This window comes from Arvicanthis niloticus, chromosome 23 (genome assembly GCF_011762505.2).
Source record: "Arvicanthis niloticus isolate mArvNil1 chromosome 23, mArvNil1.pat.X, whole genome shotgun sequence".
NCBI lineage: Eukaryota > Metazoa > Chordata > Mammalia > Rodentia > Muridae > Arvicanthis > Arvicanthis niloticus.
In genome coordinates, this window is record NC_133430.1 from 36,861,277 (window position 1) to 36,873,658 (window position 12,382).

General features: G+C 38.2%; 1 protein-coding gene across 4 annotated transcripts in view; it reads right to left on the bottom strand.

Moving 5' to 3' along the window:
* Positions 1–12,382, bottom strand: part of Rad51b (RAD51 paralog B) — a 494,355-nt gene that overhangs the window by 396,263 nt on the left and 85,710 nt on the right. The window lies entirely within an intron of this gene.

Genomic DNA, 12,382 nt, shown 5'->3' on the forward strand with positions numbered 1-12,382 from the left:
ACTGTTCTTGCAGAGGACCCAAATTTGGTTCCCAGCACCCATATCTGATAGCTCACAACAGCCTGTAACTCCTATTCCAGAGGGTTCTACCGTCTCTGACTCTGCAGGTGTCTACACACACACACACACACACACACGTAAAGAATAAAATCAGGGGCTAAAATGATGATGGTTTAGCAGTTAAAAGCTCTGGCTACTCTACCAGAGGACCCAGGTTCAACTCCCAGCATACAAAGAAGCTTCTAACCATCTGGAAGTGCAATTCTGGGGATCTGATGCCATCTTCTGACCTCTGTGAACTCAGGAATACACTATGGTACACAGACCTACATGCTGGCAAAATCCCCATACACAAAAAAATACAAATTTGGAAAAAAAAAATTTTAAAAACCCTTTAAAAAACTACAATCAGCCCAATTTTTTTCTTCTTCTTAAACTCAGGTTGGCTCCTAGAGACCATCTGCTGCTTCTAAGTACTTAAATATCTACACAATCACCTAGCCACAGTCCTACTGAAGAGTCATCAAAAATTCACTAGCTATTGGGAGCAAGACGGGCAACCTTCATAGGCACCTTAGTGTCTGTCCCGATCTCCGCCCCCCCCACCCCCAACCGCCTGCCACCTTTCCACTTCAGCTCAAGGGATTCTGCCCCAGCCAAATCTAGATGAACAGATGAAGGGCTTAACAAGACCTGGCTTGACCAATAGAAAACTTACTAAGGACAGGTTTATAATGTAGTAAGTAAGCTGTGATTTAGGATTTAGGGAGATATTAGTTACATGTAGTGACAGAAAAAAAAAAAGAATGAACATTTTCAGATTCAGCAAGAGACCTTAACAAATAAGGTGAGGACAATTATAGAAAATATCTGATGTGGATCTCAACTCCACATTCATGTACACATATGTGCACACACATAACCACACACATGTACATATACACTCACACACACAATCAAATGTTTTAAAAGTACACTGAGATTCCAATATAATATTTTTAATTTTTGTTTGTTTTTTGTTGTTGTTTTTGTTTTTGTTTGAGATCACATCAACTCTTTGTATAACTCTGGCTGGCCTGGAACTCTTCATGTAGAGCAGGCTGACTTGAGTTCACAGAGATCCACCTGCCTCTGACTCCCAAATGCTGGAATTAAAGGTATGTGCCACTACCCCCGACCTACAGTGAGATTTCTTCTCACCCCAGTCAGAATGTCTAGCATCAAGTAAACAAAAAACAAGAACAACAACAAATGTTGTCAAAGATGCCAGGAAAGGCACACTATTTGGGGATTGTAAATTAGTAAATCTAGAAATTAGAATGGAAGTTCCTCAGAAACACTAAACATAGAATCGATATATGCTATAGTACTCCTGGGAACCGATGAAGGATCAAAGGCAGCATTCAACAGACATGCACACCCATGTTCCTGTCACCCTATTCTTAATTGCTAAGACAGGGAATCAGCCTAGATTGAAAAAAAAAAAAAAAAAAAAGTCTGATTTACTTTCTTGCCCTCTCTAACAGAAACCCAAACGTTCAGCCCTTAACACAGCCACACTCTAAATCAAAGAACAGCCTCATCTGTGGCTGAAGGGCAATAGCTTGTTCAAGAGGGTGGGCTTTCAAAGTTGTCAACTCCTTATCGCAAACAAGAACTTATTATAAACAAAGCATGCTGAGATGCCATGGTGAAGAAATTCAAAGCACCACTGCCTAGCTGTTACAGCACTACTACCTAACAAGTAGTGACACTCAATAATTCTGTGGAACAGACTTTTGACAATAAAAGACAACCCCCTGAACGAGCAAAAGAATTGGTTATATGGATTAAAAGGCAAACTTCGGTGTAAAGGCACATGGACTGCCTGCTGACAGGATTCGGGAACTAAGCTATTGGACTTGTAGAATTTTCTTAGTTGTTTTAATTTTTTTTTATAAAAAGAATTATTTATTTATTTGATGTATGAGTACACTGTATTCAGACATACCAGGAGAAGGCACTGGATCCCATTACAGATGGTTCTGAGCCACCATGTGGTTGCTGCAAATTGAACTCAGAACCTCTGGAAAAATAGTCAGTGCTCTTAACTGCTAGAGAGATCTCTCTAGCCCCAATTTTTCTTTCTTTTGGTTGACTTCCCTATAAGAAACATGAGAAACCCAGGTGTTAGTGGCACACATGCCTTCAATCCCAGCACTTGGAGGCAGATAGAGCTCTGTGAGTTCGAGGCCAGGCTGGTCTATATACGAAACGTGTTCTAGGACAGCTATGTAGAAAGTTCAAACAAACAAACAAAAAGAAGAAAATAAAAATAAGCAAAATTGATTAAATAATGTTAAAAAGTCAAATGACTCTTAGAATTGCTATTTGCAAAGGAAGAATTTGTAATTCCCCCTAGTTAATTAGGATCAAACCTAAACTCTTAAAAAGACTCATAGGTAGGCCATGCAACTGCCAAAACTGGGATAAATCCAAAACTGAGCAAGTAAATGCAAGCAAAGCAGATTTCAAAGAAAAACACCAAGTCCTCGAGGCAATAGTACTGACATAACACAGGAAATTCCAAGTGAACCTTCTCTCCAGTGGAGCCCGGGGGAGGGGGGGAGGGGGGCCTTCTATATAGCCCTCCCTCCAAGGGGAACCAGTGGAGCCTGGGGGGGGTGGAGGGGCTGCCTTCTGTATAGCCCTCCCTCCAAGGGGAACCAGTGGAGCCTGTGGGGGCTGCCTTCTGTATAGCCCTCCCTCCAAGGGGAACAGAAAAGGCTCTTTTTCAGCATCTGATTTCTCTACCAAACACAGAGTAAAAAACCATTAACTTCTACAGTATTTTTAAAATATCCTTTTAGAAAATGTGTCTGAAATGCCTATCATATGTGGAGACAGTATGTCTACAAACAAAACAGAGGAGAATCACAGAATTTCCTAACTAAAACTTTGAATATCATCTAGACTAAGCCTTTCAGTTTTCAAAGGTTTGTGGAACTTAAGTGATTTTCCTGAAGGAAAGCAGGCAGTTATTGAACACATCAGGAAACCACCACACACAGTTCTGTTGCCTCTGTAAGTAAAGTCTGGTTATCATAGAGCACAGACACAATCTGTAGTATTTAAGGATATTTTGCCTGGGTGTTAAGGATTTTACATTTTAAAATTCTGCTAATTCAAAAGAGTAATGGTTTTTACTTACACAAAAACTAAAGCATTACTCTGCAAACTCATAAGTACAGAAAAATGAGTGCTGAAGTTATTACATACTATAAACTGCATTTTACAAGCCACATTATAATAGTCTAAGTGTATAGTAATCAAATGTCATCACATATAATTAAAGATAAATTCAACGTGTCAAAACAAAAGATCAAAGCCTGTTTAATACCGTGAAACCATCATTTCCAATGGCCTGTTCCTTGATCATGCCTTTAATTCACACAATTTGGTGAATCACACCCCTCTTCTACAGCAGTTGAAATACGCCCCAAAGAAGCCTATTTAAGAAAAATCACAAGCATATAAAATATGCTCAAGTCACATCTGTAAAAAAGTAGTTTTCTCTTAAATTTGACTCTGGGAAAAAAATAAGATGTGTTTTTTCCACATCAGATTCTGTGATCTGAGTGTTTGAGTTACTGGAAGGTCCTCAGAATATGCCAAGAGAGTAAGCATCTGAATTGCCTGGTTTCCCCCATTTGTTAGTGTTTCTTTGCTTGCTTTGTTTTTAATATCTGCTATATCCATGAAATGCTACCTACCATCTAAGCAATGAAAAATAGCAAAGAGTAATATCAATATTCAAATAAATAACTTGACTCCATAGTTCAATGATAAACAGCCAACAATAGTGTCACTTGGGATTCTTCAAATAAATAAATAAATAAATAAAGACGCCCACTTCAGCTACTTTATTCCTCTAACCTTTGGCTGACCTGCACTGGCTGTTACTTCACTGGGAAGCTATTGCCAAGTTATCCACAGGCATATGCACACAGACAGACCACAATATGGAGAATGTCAGCCGCTGCTCCTCAGACTCTCCGCTGAAGTATGTGCTGAGTAATGAGGAGTTCTCCAGTGAGTAAAGAAAGATAGAGCGCCAGAACAGAACTTCAGAGAGAAATGCTCCCACGAGATAAGAAAGCTCCCCAGACGATGGCTGCAAAGGCAATAGAGCAAAGAACCCGGGCATTAAATGTTCCTCACTGAAACAGGAAAACAGTGCTTTAGGGGTTTCTAAATTCTTAGACTTAAAATCCTAAATAGTCTTAAGTAATAAATGTTAGCTCATGTTGGCCTTTTCCAAACAAGAGAACAGCTTCAGGGAAATCAGGGCCTCCCACAAGTATCCTCTCAGATGCTGACTTCAATATGGAAAATGTCTTGAAATCATATTCAAAACTTTGAATGAGTCACATTTTTATGTTTATTTGATAACAAAGCCTAGTTCGAAAAAACCTTTTCCCCCACAACATAAGGTATTTTCACTCTTGAGAAATGTATTTTAAAAGTCACAGGTCTTTTGTGCTAACTTCACTGCCCACTACGATGGAAATGCTCTCAGAAGCTGCCTATGAGAAATTAAGCAAAACACTATCAAGAAGGTTTTCTTCAAAGAAAGAATAAGGAGGAGCAGCACACATCAGTGGGCTCAGAACTCTCAGTGTCCTCTGCCCTTCCCAGGCATTACACTTTGTACTAGCCAATTCCCTTCAATACTCAAAAACTAAGACCCAATGCTTCCATTGTTCCGGACAGTCTTGGACATCCTTAATTTCTGAGAGCTCATCAACCTGGTATGTCTCTCTGTGTGTTTTAAAGCAGCACCACAATCTACAGAACGACAAGGGTGTTCGACACAGGTATATTTATGATAAGTTATGTAGTGCACGTGCTTGGAAATAGGGAGAATGAAGGTTAAGTGTATAAATCATCTGGCCACAAAGAATGTATAATCTGAAAGAAAGGCACACTATAATCAAAAATGTGATGTAGCACGCAGGTGCAAACAACAGAATTCAAATCCAGAAAGAAAATAAATCAAGATCCAGTGAAATCAGTTATGCACATCTCAATGAGGCATTATACAAAACCGAGAGTTCATACTTTAATAATATCAATGGAGAAAAGGCAAGGAGAGGCTAAAAACCTGCCCCATTAAAGGAAGCTAAAGAGATATGACAATAATTTTTTCCATCAGTCTTTAGGTTGGTGAAATGTTGATACATAGGTTTCATGTTGAGTCAAGAAATAACAGTTGAACATAAACTATATATTGAATAATAATATATTGAATTTGATCACTATAGCACAATAGTATAAGAAACTAAATTATTCTTAAAAGATACACATTAAAGTATTTATAATAAAGAGTCATAACCTCTGCAATTTACCAACAAGTGGTTCAGAAAAAAGGTACACTGCTACACACACATGCATGCATGTATATGTGTGCCTTTCTAAAAGTAAGAGAAAAAGCAACAAACTGTTAACAATAGATAAAAAAAAATGTGTGAATGGCTTGTAAGACTTGATTGGACTATACTTAGAACTTTTATTTTTCAATTCCTTCTACCTTAATCAACCTATAAGCTAAAATAAGACCTTGCAGAAGAGCCAGGGTGCACATCTGCAGTTCCAGCTGCTCAGGAAGCTAAGGCAAGATGACTTCTTGAGCCCGTGAGACCAAGACCAACCTGGACAAAATGTGAAGACCACATTCAAAAAGAAGAAAAGTGAAGAAGATAGCTCAGTAACAGATTTGAAAAGGGTTTGAAAGTAAAACCAAGGAGCATTGGAAGAGGGTGAACAAGAACAATGTATGATAACATATGTGTCTGAAAAGGCCGTAATGATACCCACTACATTGCATGCTAACTTAAACATTAATTAAAAATAAAATGTAAAAAACCAACCAAACAATGAGGAAGAGGATAATTTAATAATGCCTCAGGTAAAGAGTGACTTTGAAAGAATTCCAGTAAGAAATAAACCAACAATGTTTATGGATAATCCATAACGTGTTTTACAGAATAAATTCTGAGAGATGGGTAAGTCATTACTTACTCATAAGGGATTGCTATGACCACCAAGAACAAATGAAGTCTTTAATAAACACCTAGCTCTGGCTAGAGCAATAGTTCAGCTGCTAAAGTGCATGCCACACCGTCGTGAGACCTTAGTTCAATCCACAAACCCTACTTGGGGAAGAAAGCATGGCATAGTTTGCGCTTGGATCTCAGTATTAGGAATGCAGGGACAGGTAGATCTAGGGCTTGCTGGCCATCTGGAGTAACCTAATGGGCAAGCTCTAGGTCTCAGTAAGAGACTCTGTCTCAAAAAGCAAGGTAGACAACGGTGGAGAACAATACCCAAGGTTGACCTCCGGCTTCCACGTGCACAAATGCACATGCACACAAATCTACACACACACACACACACACACACACCTGAGAGCACACTCAGGCACACACACACACACACAGACACTCACACGCACACACACACACACACACACACACACACACACACACCATAGAAATGCCTAGCTCAGCCTATTTGTTTACTTGCAGAAATTATGTGACTGTCCTGCATTTACCAATGGCCAGTATGCTTTTGCATCAAGAGATAACATATAGATAATTTTAGTGTACCCTAATGGGGTTTTTAACTGTCACTTTACAGACAAATTTTTAGCTAGTCACACTCTTTATATTATATAAGATAAATATATATAAATTACAGGTCATTTTAGGTGCTCATAACTATAATTGAAGTGGAATTTTGCTATTGGTGGTGGTTTGAGGGTTTTTTGTTGTTTGGTTATTTGGCTGGTAGTTTGGTTGGTTGGTTGGTTGGTTGGTTGGTTGGTTGGTTAGTTTAATTTGGTTTGGTTTAAGATTAGGGACTATTACCTCTGACAACTTATCTTAGTCAAATTGTTACAGAGCTTTTAAATAAGTGTAAGTTTCTTTCTAACACTTATGCTCTTACAGTGGTGGTAGTGGTGGTGGTAGTGGTGGTGGTGGTAGTGGTTCTGCTGCTGCTGCTGCTGATGATGATGATGATAATTAAACTCGTGTGTGTGTGTGTGTGTGTGTGTGTGTGTGTGTGTGTGTTATGTAAGCAATATGCCACTGAACTATACATGTCTAGCCCCCCAAAATATTCAGTAAATACCATTAAATGCAAAAAATAATCACTTGCCAATAGTTTCAACAGGAAAAGAGTAAAACTGCCTGACCTCTCTATAGTATGATCCATCAATGGGGGCTGCCCAGTGTTGTCACTGTTGTCATAGATGCACTGTCTCCTTTCATCTCCACTGGCATAAGAAGCTTCCGAGGTATTCTTTTTCCTGTTTTGTTTTTTTGTTTGTTTGTTTGTTTATATAAAGAAGTCAATGGTATCTAAGTTCACTTTCATGATGGCTAAATTAAGTCAAAATACGAAATACTCTGAGAACCCTAACAATCTACAAGACTTAGTTCCTCATTATAACTACTGTATTACTTTAGTTTACTCCTCATTTTTGGTAAAGTGCAAATATGTATTTCCCCAAATTATACTGCAGATGAGTCCCCTATAGATTCACCTCTGGTTTAATAAGGATTTTTGTTAGGAAAACACACTAAGAAATAGAAAATACAAGGCTTTCAAGAAAGTACAAGATGAAAATGTATTTAGGTAGATTGAGATGGTCTACCATAACTTAAAGAAATAGAAATGGAATCCATTCTATATTATATGGACATCCAAATTCTATATACAAAATGGAAGATGAAGTGTTGAATGACCAGGACACAATAAGCTACTTTATAAGGAGTTTCTTTAATAATATTCTAGCAACACCATAAAATAAAAATTCATTAGCAACCTTCAGACTTCACCCATGGTATATATGTTAATTGTTAGTTTTATGAGCATATCATGTTTATAAAACAATAAAATAAATGCAGAAATACTGCTTTTGTGGATGAACTGTTAGTTTCTTTTCTTTGAAGTGTTTTAAGGTATGATTTTATGGAATTATAAAAAGCTGTATGTAATTTAAATGCACAATTTGATAAGCTTTAAGTTATATATATGCCTGAAAATTAATAAGCAGTTACCTTTCTTGTGGCTTTCTGCAATCCCTCCTCCTCTCTGTTCCCATGGCAAGGCAGCCATTGATCCGGCATCAGTAGAGATTATTTTTTATTTTCTAGAGATTTTATGTGTGAAATATAGTTTATATTCTCTTTGGATTGGCTTCTTTCACTCAGCATAATTATTTTGAGAGCCATTAATGTTGTTATATGCAACAATAATTCCATACAATTTATGGGTACTATTCCATTGTATGGATATGCTACAATGTGGTCATCCATTCACTGTTTGTGGGTCTTTAAGTGACTTACAGATTTTGGCTAGGCCAAATAAAGCTGCTATGGCAATCATGTTCTAGCCTGAACAAATATATGCTTTCAATTTTTTTTAATTAAAAGCAAAAAAGATTGGATCACATGGTAGGTACATGTTCAACATTTTAAAACAGTCTCAGCCAGGTTTTCAAAGTCATAATACCAATTTGCATTGTCTCCAAGACAGGAGGAATTTTGTTCCTTCCCATGCTCGCCAACACTTGGTATGGTGAGTCTTTTTAATTTTAGCTTTGCAAATGGGTGTGGAGTCTCACTGTAGTTTTGATTTATATTTCTTTGATAATGACACTAAACTTCTTTTCGTGTTTGTCATCCATACACTTTCAGTGGTACAATTACTAAAATCTTGTGCAACCTCAAATTATGTACATCAGGCATATAGGTTTTGTTGTTGGTATGTCTTCCCTTTTAGTTCTGAGAACTCCATATGCTGGTTCTAAGTCTCTATCTCACCTACTCATATTCATTGTAAGTATTGCAAATATTCTGCCCGGTCTAATATTTGTTTTATCATTCTTTTTTGAAAGGGTTTTTTTTTAATTTTCACGTGCAGGGTATCTATTGCTTCTTCTATAGCTTGTACCTATATAAGAAATCTGTGCCTCAAGGCAACAAAAATACTTTATTTATCCTTTTATAAATTTTATAGTTTTACCTATGATTCCTTTTGAGTTAATTTTACATATTATTCAGAGTGATTTGAATAGTTCTTTCACATAAATATCCAATTACTTTTGGAACCATCTCTTAAAATTTAGAAGATTAGCCTTTCTTTGGTTAATTATACTTTTGTCAATACTAAGTGGCCCATCTGTATATGAGCATCTCTCTCCAGACTTTCTACACTCCATTAATCCGCTTCTTTGCCATTACAGCAGCCCTGAGCCCTGCCTTGCTTTCTTTAGCTTTCTCCATCTTTAAATCAGAAAGAGTATTTTCTCTACACATTTGTTGGTTCTCTCTCCTTCTCTCTCTTTTGGACCTGGGACTCACAACATAGTCCTGGCTGGTCTTGAATTCATAGCAATCCTTTTGCCTCTCTCCTTCCCAGGGTGCTAGGTTATGAACCACCACACCTGCTTAAAGCTGTTCTTTTTTTTAAAAAAAAAAAATGTTTTAGTCTATTGTTATCATAATAAAAATTAAATGATAGAATTTCTATTTATATTTTTAATTCTTTTTTAATTATTTAATTAATTTATTTTATTTATATGAGTCCACTGTACCTGTCTTCAGACACACCAGAAGAGAGCATTGGATCCCATTACAGATGGTTGTGAGCCACCATGTGGTTGATGGGAATTGAACTCAGGACCTCTGGAAAAAGCAGTCAGTGCTCTTAACTGCTGAGCCATCTCTCCAGCCCCGGAATTTCTATTTATAACACAGAAACCCCAACTTCTTTATTTAAGAAACAAACATCAATTAGAAAAGCTAAGAATAAACAACAGATTTTTAAAGCACAAAAAGTGCAGATTTCAACAAAACTCTTTCCAAAAAAGTAGAATACAGATATATAAGTTAACAAAAGTCAATAAATCAACACAACACAAAAATATGTGGTCCAAAAATACTATGGAAAACTAAGACCAGGTATGATTATTATGAAGACTCTCTAGATCAGCAGTTCTCAACCTTCCTAATGCTGCAACCCTTTAATACAGTTCCTCATGTGTGGTCACCCCCAACCATAACATTATTTGATTGCCTTTTCATAACTTCAATTTATCTATTGTTATGAATCATATTATGAATATCTGATATACAGGATAACTGATAGGTGACCCACAGGTTGAGAACCACCGCTCTGAAGGAAACTATAAGTCAGGTTAGTGGGGGATGGTGAAGGAGCTAGGGTGAATGGAATCCAGGGAAAGAAGCAGGGAGACTGCTGGTGACACCAGGCAGGGCAGGTGGGGAGGGGAACTGCTAATGCTGGGAAGATCATGGAGAAGGAGCCTCCAGTGGCAGTTCTAAAATGCCTTGAGGTAGTCAAGCAAAAGTATCTATTTACTTGAAACGTTCAGGCCTGTTCAAAATTAGAATTTAATGCTCTGTTCTAACTGTACTCAATTAAATATTTTCAAGCCATGTGCAAATCGTAATTGCACTTTTAAATTTTACTCTTGTGGGGTAAAACTCTCTGCACTTCTCTCGGACAGTAGTGAAGCCTCAGAGCTCTAGAGATGTTCCCAGTGGAGTCACAGGGCTTTCGTCGCAAAATCTCCACACTTTGCACTTTCATGTTTATATGATAACCAGGGAGTAAAGTACACTGCCCCCCTTGCACCCCACCTCGAACACACACCCTGCTAGCAAGATAAATTGGCCAGTTTTCAGCATATGGAAGTATTTTTATATTGTCAGCTCTGGTGGGGCAGGGAGAAAAACACTTTGCAAATGCCATTCAGTGAAATATACACTTTCAAGTAAGCCTGATTAGACAAAGGTTCATGTGGCAAGCCTTGCATTCAATAAATCCTTTCCCTTTTGTAGAGAAGGGAATGTTAACTGTGTAAAAACGCAGCAGAGTGATGGAAAAAGATGGAAATCAAGTAAAAACTGTAAGATTCTTCATGATTCTAATTTTGAACATGGGCGATTATTAAAGAAACAGTCTGAAATATGGAAGCAAATGAGCTGATTTTTATTTCAAATTCCTTATCCAAATAGTGAAGTGTTGGGAAAAGGAATGAGGTGGGGGTGGGACAGCAAGAGAAGGCTAAGCAGACTCTTCAAAGAGCCACACCATGTTCCTCCGGACACTCCCTAAGCCTGCTGCTCCACCTCATTTCTTCACCTCCTTCTATAAAGCAGGGAGTGGGGCATGTGCAGCGCACACTGACAACCCAGAGACATCATAGGGTGGATATCACCAGGGTGCTCTATGGAAGGCCGCCTGCAGACAGGAGGTACTGGGGTGATCTAGACAGTAAACACATATTTACATATCTGGTATGTCTTGCTTTCCCAAGGACAAGCTCTCCGAGACCCCCTTCCCCCAAATCACTAGCTATAGGGACCAAAGTTAAGATTCACAAGGTGTAACCTTTTCTAGCCCTTGAATTTCTCTAATTCAAGTATTTCTGCAATAAAGTAAGGATTTTTTTTTCTTAAAACACACATATGTACAAATAACAGGGAGAGAATGGTTTTTGTTTTGTTTTGTTTTGTTGGTTTTCAGTTTTGCATAAACATCAGTTATTTAGCCACAAGGAAACCAAAAATGTTCAAATAATAACCTGAATCACAGACTCAAATTATAAGTAATCCTAAAACCAAGCCTAAACAGACTATGCGATGGCTCTAATGGAAAAAGGCAAATTTGAATCAGTGTCTCAGTCATCAGCAGAGACGCTTCCTCTTGCAGCAGATGGGAACGAAACAGAGAGACCCACAACTGAGGACGTGCATTGTGAGGCTTTGGAGTATTCTGCCCTAAAAGGAGGTCCTCATCAAAAGCCTCCCCTCAGGGCTCAGAGGTCTGTGCAAAAGGGGAGGCAGAGAGACTGAAAAAGCCAGAGGGGATGACTGACACCAAGGAAACTCTTCCAGACACAAGGGACTATGAGCTCAGAGACTGTTGGAGCATGCACAGGGTTCTAGTCAGATGGGTCCCGGCCCTAAGAAAGAAGATTTTTCAAAACTCAGTTTTCTCCAATGGAGTCTCACTATGTATATAAGCCACACTTCAGGGCAGGCTCCATGCTCAGCCAACACAAACCATACTTAGCTGAATATTTGTACATTTTTGTGTCTCATATTGCTTTCTTTGGGCAATTGTTTATCATCTGGCCTTCTGTGGGTAGACTATGATTTCTGATTGTGTTTTTATGGGGTGTGTGTGTGTGTGTGTGGGTGTGGGGGTGTGTGTGGGTGTTCTTGTACTTTTTTTCTTCTTCTTTTCTTTAATCCTGGGTTTGGGGAGAGGGTACTTATTATTTCCTGTTTGTTTTCTAAACACA